Below are 9151 nucleotides of genomic sequence, written 5' to 3'. Positions count from 1 at the left end.
ACTAAGTAGATACAGCACAGTTAATTATTTATAACATAAAGTTAAAACATCTTTTATGGTTTGCAAACTACAACACTACAACAAGACTGGAAAAAAATTGAAAAGGAGAAATTTATGAATAATATGAATTACAATGCGTAGGAAATAGTTTAGGACATACAATTTCGATATATTTCGATATAGGAAATACATTTTCGATTATATTTTTTATTAAAAGGGTGTCTTTTTAATCATAAACAAGATAAGTTATAACGTAGAAAATTAATGAGCACAGAGTTTATATCACACTTTATTAAAAACATTTTAAATTCAAGTTATAGAGAAAACTAATTTAACAGAATTTCCAGAAATCTTAAACCACATTACTGAACCAACCTTTGACATTAATGCCACGAATAAACTTCGTACAACTTCAATCCCCCTAATTAGAAACAAATGTTGAAACAAAATACTTACGTTTCCTTTGTTTCGCGGATTTGTTACTTGCCGAAGGTGGAAAATAAATTAAAGCAGAAAGAGATTACGTTTGAACGTGTTTACCGACAAAGTAACACTGAGTCTTTTTGGGAAGTCGAAATAAACCTTTGCAAATCCGCGTCACTTCAAAGGCCGCGGAAGAGCAAAGAAGGGATGGTGTTAGTAATGTAATTGATACGACTCTAGCCCACGGCGAGCCTGGTCTTAGCGGGGCCCAGGCTAGCTGGAATACGCTTTTGTTTTTTCCTAAGTTCATGTGATTGATATACATTTTCACCACACTACGATGTTTTTAGTTGTTTTACAAACGTTTATTGGAGGCCGAAAGCTACGTCATCGTCATCTGGGGACCGAGTAGGTTTTTGTTTTTACATTCCTAGGGCCGAAAATAAGCTTTTCGTTAATTGTCTTAAAACACAATTGGTATCCATAGCCTTGCAATAAACTTGTTTTATTGTCATCGCTGTTTAGCAACTATTTATTATTATCTTACAGATTCTTCTAAATATTTCTCCACATAACCTTAAAGTTGCAATTGTTGTGTTGACCGTTATAGTGTGCATAATATTGTATACTAGCAGAATACCCGTCCTTCGTACTGGGTTGGCTTTAGTAAGAACAGTATTAATTTCTTTTAAATATGAATAGTCATTATATTAACATGAAAAACTCCAGAGCCACTGAGGCGGAGCCCGAAAGGATTTTTGAGATAAGAATATGTCAACAGTATATGTTAATCGGAAATGTGAGCAGACATCAATGACATCATTCCAAATTTCAGCCCAATCCAACCTACTGGGTTGAGTTGTTAATGCGTGATCGAACTTCAAACAAACAAGCAAACTTTCAGTAGGTATATTTTCTCAATTTTGTATAGTGTGGTGAAAAATAACGTTCGTACCACGGGCCAAAACGGGTTTGCAGCTGTCGATCGTTAAAAACAATCTCGAGTCGGCAAAACCTCATTTTCGGCTCTAGGTACGAAATATACTGTTAGACAGTTATTGTGTGACAGTTATTTGATGATGGGTAGTCATCAAATAGATAAATATAAATACCCTTTCAAGAAGACGTTGCACAAGTTGCTGATTTTTTCCATTTTGGATCATTTTTTCTGTTGCTGTCTGCAATTGCAAGATGTCAAGACCTCAGTATAAAATGTCAGTGTCTTCAGATATATTTCACCATTTAAGGATCGCGATAGAGTTGTTAAGGATGACTGTGAAAGCCTTACTTAGGATACTAGAAGTAAACTTGGCATATTAATGTAAATCTGTACCGATATTTTAAATATATGATTCTTTACAGGCAACGTTTGAGTGCGTGTATATCAAGTAAATATTTGCTCGTGTTTTAGTTTTTAGAACTTGATTTAAAGTATTACAAGCTGCTATACCCGTGCTTTGCAACGGGGAGAAAATGTGATCTAGAGAGCTATTGAAGTTAGTAGTGCTGATGCGTGTTTTAAAATACAACAACTCTATGATTTAGTTTGAAAATATAAACTGATATAAAGTGTAAACCTACTTACTTTCAAACACCTACTTTTAATGTTAATATAGATCCAAAAGAATATGACAACATACCTTAGTGTAGCAATAGCATCATTTGCTTTATATTGATGCTTCATGTTTGACATGTTTGACCATAATCCTTCAATTTTGGTCAAGCCTTTTTACATGTAGCTTACTATATAAATTACAAATTGAAACTTTGAGCAATACTTTACAAAACGTATACAACCTTTCTTTAAAACCAAAAATAACCCTCCTAAAACTACATAAAGCATCACAAACAAATTTTTCGAGTAAATAAACAAACACCACTTCATTGTACTGACCAGCTGTTTCATTAACTAAATTGAATTAAATCATTTAATCTTTGGAAGCATGCCAGGCGTAGCCCTTTGGAAATCAGCCTGTGGGGCAGAGCCCTTAGGAAATTTGTCCTTATCAATACTTTTCGGCAAATCTACACACTCCAAGCTTCATTTTGATGTTCCATATGCCTATATTTTTATTTGGTAAATGGCCTTAACCGTTTACATAAAATTTGATTGTATCACTTTAATAATATAATAGATTTTGCTAGTTGGTCGTAAATTAGAGGGCAAGTGGTAGTTTGCGATTATATCGATCTGTTTGATCTATTCCAACAATAAATATGGCTTCACCAATGAAAGTATAATAAAATATACCTTAAATACTCTCCAGCTTTATAGCATTGGCAAAATTTCATAAAACCGTATGTTTAATCTATGGTTTCCAAAATCATGAAAATGTCCAAACAAAAAAAAATATATTAAAAAATACATAAGTATAGCGAATATTGGATTGCATGCTTCTTTAATAGAAACAGCCTACTTAAAAAAAGGTTACAGAAAAAATAATGGAAAAGATAATGATGTCATTAGCCTACTTTATGAAGTGAGGCACCAATTAAAATGTTTTTAATGATACACTAAGCAAATTTTATACAAGTGTTGAGAGTATGGTTTGAATATTATTTTCAGTACCTAACAACTTATTTTCCAAAGTATTTGTACCAACTAGCATTAATAAACATGCTTTAAAACATCAACAAAAGCTGCGGCCTATCTACAAGTAACATATTTTTCACCAAGCTATCTAAATACTATACAGCCGCATGTGTAACTAAGGGATACAAATTCTAGACCACTTCTAGATGAGCTAGAGACTTGAAATTTTCGGCGTTTTGTAAGTCTAGTGCCCAAACCCCCGGAAAAAATCCGAAAAGTCGCATTTTCTAAATTTAACCCCCCCGAAATTTCGAATTCCCCCCCCATGTTATTCTTATGGGAAATAACATTGAAAAATACCGAATTTGGTACGCTCATCTGAACAACTTAGAAACGTGCTAGAGACTTCAAATTTGCGTAGTATTGTAGTAAGAGGTCTTACAATACCGGTGGAATATGCAAAAGTCCCATTTTCAAATTTTAACCCCCCCAAAAATCCAAAATGGCGGACCTCTGAAAACGACAAAAACACTTTTTTTTCAACCGGATGTAGCTCGAAAACGGTAAGAGATAGAAAAGATTTGAAAGTATATCCAGGAACAGGAATTAAATTTTATACAAAACCCTCTTAGGCGTTTTCCGAAAATCGCACTCCTTCACCTTTAAAAAACGCCCTACTTTCAAAATTTGGTAAATTTTTATTACATTTTTACAGGTTTTCGCCATGTTTTCATACTTAAAATAATTTTTTTTTCAAAAACTAGTATTGCTTTGTATTCTCCTTACTTTACTTTAAATTTTACTTATCACATGTTTTTTCGTAACTTTACTCCTTGACCCCCAAAACTTAATTTTAATCTCAAAATTTGAAGGTTTTTGCCACTTTTACGAGCCCCGTGTTATTCTTATGGAGAATAAGATTGAAATATAATGACTTTGGTATGGTCATATGAATCGTTTAGAAATGTGCTAGAGACTTGTAATTTGGTAGTATTGTAGTAAGGGATCATAAGCTAATGTTGAAATTTTCAAAAGTCCTATTTTCAAATTTTAACCCCCCCAAAAATCCAAAATGGCGGACCTCTGAAAACGATAAAACACGTTTTTTTCAAACGAATTTAGCTCGAAAACAGTAAGAGCTAGAAAAGATTTGAAAGTATATCCAGGAACAGGAATTAAATTTTCTACAAAACCCGTTTAGATGTTTTCCGAAAATCGCACTCTTTCGGGTTCAAAAAACTCCCTACTTTCAAAATTTGGTAAATTTATTTCAACTTTTTACCGGTTTTCGCTATTTTTTCATACTTAAATCATTCCTTTTTGCAAATATTATTATTGCTTTGTATTCTCCTTACTTTAGTTTAAATTTTACACAATACGTCTTTTTTCGTAACTTTACTCCTTAACCCCCAAAACTTAGGTTTAATGTCAACATTTGAAGGTTTTTTACCACTTTTAAGAGCCCCATGTTATTCTTATGGAGAATAACATTGAAAAATGCCGACTTTAGTATGCTCATCTGAACCAATTAGAAACGTGCTAGAGACTTGAAACTTGGTAGTATTGTAGTATGGGATCTTACATTACCGGTGAAATTCCCAAAAGTCCCATTTTCTAATTTTAACCCCCCCAAACATCCAAAATGGCGGACCTCTGAAAACGAAAAAACAAGTTTTTTTAATCGGATGTAGCTCGAAAACAGTAAGAGATAGAAAGGATTTGAAAGAATCTTAGCGAAAGGAAATTAAATTTTCTACAAAGCCCTATATTGCGTTTTCCAAAAATTGCACTCCTTCAGCTTCAAAAAACGCCATACTTTTAAAATTTGATAAATTTCTTTCAAATTTTTACCGGTTTTCGCTATTTTTTCATACTTAAATAATTACTTTTCGCGAATATTATTATTGCTTTGTATTCTCCTTGGTTCTTGTATTCTCCTTACTTTAAATTCTACTCCTTTAATAATTTTTCGTATCTTTACTCCTTAACCCCCAAAACTTAGGTTTAATTTCAAAATTTGAAGGTTTTTTACCACTTTTACGAGCCCCATGTTATTCTTATGGAGAGTAAGATTAAAATATAATGACTTTGGTATGGTCATATGAATCGTTTAGAAACGTGCTAGAGACTTGGAATTTGGTACTATTGTAGTAAGGGATCATAAGTTTATGGCAAATTTTGCAAAAGTCCCATTTTTAAATTTTACCCACCTTAAAAATCCAAACTGGCGGACCTCTAAAAACGACAAAACACTTTTTTTTCAATCGCCTATAGCTCGAAAACAGTAAGAGATAGAAAAGATTTGAAAGGATTTTCATGAACGGGAATCAAATTTTCTACAAACCTTTATTAGGTGTTTCCCGAAAATCGCACTCCTTAACCTTCAAAAAACGCCCTACTTTCAAAATTTGGTAAATTTCTTTAAATTTTTACCGGTTTTCGCCATTTTTCATACTTAAATAATTTGTTTTTGCAAAAATTAATATTGCTTTGTATTCTCCTTACTTAACTTTAAATTTTTTAAACACTACGTGTTTTTTCGTAACTTTACTCCTTGACCCCCAAAACATAGGTTTAATGTCAAAATTTGGGCCCCCCCAATATTATTCCTACAGGTGCATCGGTCTAAATCAATTTTACCTACTTCTAGATTAGCTAGAGATCTGAAATTTTGTTCAATTGTAGGTCTTGCGCCATGGCCCATTTGTATTTACCCCCAACCAAAAAAGGGGGCCTGGGGGCGTCGTATTTTCACCCCCCCATTTTAAATCCTCCCCCCCCTAATGTTATTCTTACAGGTGCATAAGTCAAAATCATGTTTACCCATTTCTAGATTGGCCAGGTCCAAATTCACCAACATTTTTGGGGTCGTTTCTAATGTCCAAATTCACCAACTTTCTACCTTTAGCAGGTACGATATTTCTCCCGGCGGGCGGGGAAGGAATTCCCTCCGAATAGTTTGCCATCGCCTGCTCCGTCTCGTCTCGGCGAGAGTGTACTGTAACCTAACCTAACTTAACTTAACCTAACCTAACCTAACCTAACCTAACCTACCCTAACCTAACCTAACCTAACCTAAAGCTGCCTGAAACAATCACAGCTTAAACAGTACTATTAGGGCTAAGCAGTACACTCTCGCCGAGACGAGACGGAGCAGGCGAGGGCATACTATTCGGAATTCCTTCCCCGCCCACCGGGAGAAATATCGTACCTGCTCCAAGTAGAAAGTTGGTGAATTTGGACATTAGAAACGACCCCAAAAATGTTGGTGAATTTGGACGTAGCCTCTAGATTAACTGGATTTCTGAAATTTGACATGATTGTTGATCTTCCGCCCTTTTCGAAAATTGACATTTTACAAATATAACTCCTACCCCCCACGAAAATTATAATCCCCCCAATGTTATTCCTACAGGTGCATCGGTCTAAATAAATTTTACCCACTTCTAGATTAGCTAAAGATCTGAAATTTGGCTCAATTGCAGGTCTTGTGCCATGGCTAATTTCTATTTACCCCCAACCAAAAAAGGGGGCCTGGGGGCGGAGCCCCCAGCGAGCCAAAGGCGAGTCTATATATATAAAATCCAATGTTTGTTTGTTTGTTTGTCCTTTATGGAATCCGAAACCATTCCACAGATTGTAATGAAACTTTCAGTCATTATTAAGCATTATTCAAGGATGGTTTGGGTGAAGTTTGGTGCAGATCCGTCAAAAGGGCTCCGCCCCAGTGGCTCTGGAGTTTCCCATATAAACCTTATGAGTACTCGTATTTAAATGGAATTAAAGAAACTTAACAGCTGGTTCAACTAAACAATTTGATTCTGTGATGTTAAATAGCATTAAAAAGTTAATATGTTTACCTAAAGGGTGCAGCACTATTATTTTTTTTTTTATCTATGACAACAGCTAATTTGCAACCGAAAGGTGAGTGAGCGTAGCGAACTAACTTAAACCTGAAGGCAAGTGAGCGCAGCGAACAAGCTCCAACCCTGTGAGGTGAGTGAGCGTAGCGAACGAACTTTAACCAGGACGTGATTGAGCCATGCCAACGAGCTCATCTTGAAAATGAACGAGCATTTGACATAAAACCACATTAGGACAGGACGACGTCTGTCGGGCCAGCTAGTTAATTATAAATTAACCACAATTATCAATCATTGAGATGGGGACGCCACCTAGGTGCGTATTTTAACCCAAATATGTGTGAAGGATGAGTGTAGAATGGTGTGTGATGACCTGTGTAGCTTTGTTACTGACTTAGATCAGCGGTTTCATTAGTCAGGATCAATTATTTAAAGCCCAATGATCAGGAACAGCTAGGTCCAGTTTCGAACCATCAAAAAGCTACCGGTACTGACTTTTCTCAGGATCAAACCGGCGACCTTTTGATTACTAGGCGAGCGCTATAACCACTCAGCTACCCAGCTATTATTCTATAGCAGAATTTACGTACCTATAGATCGAAGACACTACCTTTAACTAGGGTCTTTAAATGTTATGTCTGATTAAAATTCAGTTATTATGGTTTAAAATATTAGAAACCCTTTCATAATAATTTTACTTCTGAGTGATGGTTAAAAATGAACTACTCTAACCCACCTAGAAAGTAATCAGTTAATCTCTCCATTATGCAATCTTTATTTTAATGCAGGAGTAGCAAAGTGCAAACATGATGAGACCTCAACTGTGGAAAACAAGAGTGTCAGTCCACACCATTGCCTTTCTTCCCCTATAATCCACTCACTGACACCCGCTGTTGCTATGGCTTAGGATTATCAGCTGGCTCTTAATGAGACGAGAAAAAGACACAAACACCTCTTCATTAGCAAAAGTGTCATAATGTGATAGCTCTCCATGCCTCACCCCAAGCTCTGAACCTGGCTAATTATACAAAATTACGTAATGAAATGGGCCAAGTTAAAACAGCACCTGAAAAATTAAGATTTTTCTAAATCCATTTTTGATGAAAGCCCAGGGTCCCTTTTATAATTTTGTTCAAAAGAATATTGTTTAATGGGAACGCTGGCAGAAATAATTCAAAATTAAGTAAGTGGTGGATGGAACACGGTTTCTATAACCAATGAAGCAGTTCAAACTGTTTCAGCCATATTTTTCTCTCCTTTACCCCGTTGCAATGTGCAGGTAGAACTACTAACTAGTAGGTATAAAAAACAAACAGATTCGCGGTTGGTTTAGTAGTTAGAATCTGGGACTATGTCCTTAATGCCCATGGCCAAATCTCAGCCCATTCATCATTTAAGTTTAAGTTTAAGCTAAGTGATAATGCCGTAAACCAGTTCAGAGCTCAACACAAAAATTAAATCAAAGATTCTAAAACACACATTTTAAACATTTTAAGGAGCTCAAGAAAAATTGTTACTCTGGAGTGAACTATTAGTGGAGTGAAGATTTAGTAACAGATTTGTTTCTTTGTAACATTTCTGGAATTTTGTTTCTGAAACCAAAGGCGAATATGTAACTATTTTATACAACAGATAAAGATATATTTTTTCTCTTCAGTGTCCTCTCCTTGTGAAGGGACAGCAGCTGGTTAGATAATAAACATGGCAGAAAAAGGCATACATTTATATATGTAGCCTATATACATGCAAATAACAATTACAAGGAAGTGAAAACATTGTTCAATATCATAAAATGTGTATTTGAAATAAATATATGTTGTAATACAACTTATATAAAATAAACAACAAAATATTATGTACTAAAATCAAAATGACATGAAATAATTTTAACCTACGTTTTTTTTTTTTAGGTATCTGTTTCAGTGCTTAGAATAATTGTTAAGTGTCTCATAACAGCAGAATTTTACTCATAACAACTAACTGACCAATGAAGTTGAAGGATTGAGAGAGAAGAAGTAAAACTTTCATGATTGGAACTTCATCTAATCAGCTGTTCATGCCAATTTAATTGTTGAATAGTGCAATTATTGTTTGGTATGCATCACTGTCAGAGGCAAAGAGAGGTTATAAACAAAAACATAACCTCTCTTAGAAGCTATGAGTAGTGATTTTTAGTAATTAAAACACTGTCCCATAAATGGTGTTAAAGACACTCCTATAAGTTTTTAAGGCACTGGCCAAGGCTCATACCTTAAATTTTCTACAAGTATCTTGCAATCATTGCGTAAACTACTATAATTTCATACTGTAGTTGTTAGAAGTGCCACACTTA

Source organism: Macrosteles quadrilineatus, unplaced genomic scaffold (assembly GCF_028750875.1).
Source record: "Macrosteles quadrilineatus isolate MER2022 unplaced genomic scaffold, UCM_ALF_1.0 Scaffold_2__2_contigs__length_208266976, whole genome shotgun sequence".
NCBI classification, from domain to species: domain Eukaryota; kingdom Metazoa; phylum Arthropoda; class Insecta; order Hemiptera; family Cicadellidae; genus Macrosteles; species Macrosteles quadrilineatus.
This window is presented reverse-complemented; position numbering follows the sequence as displayed.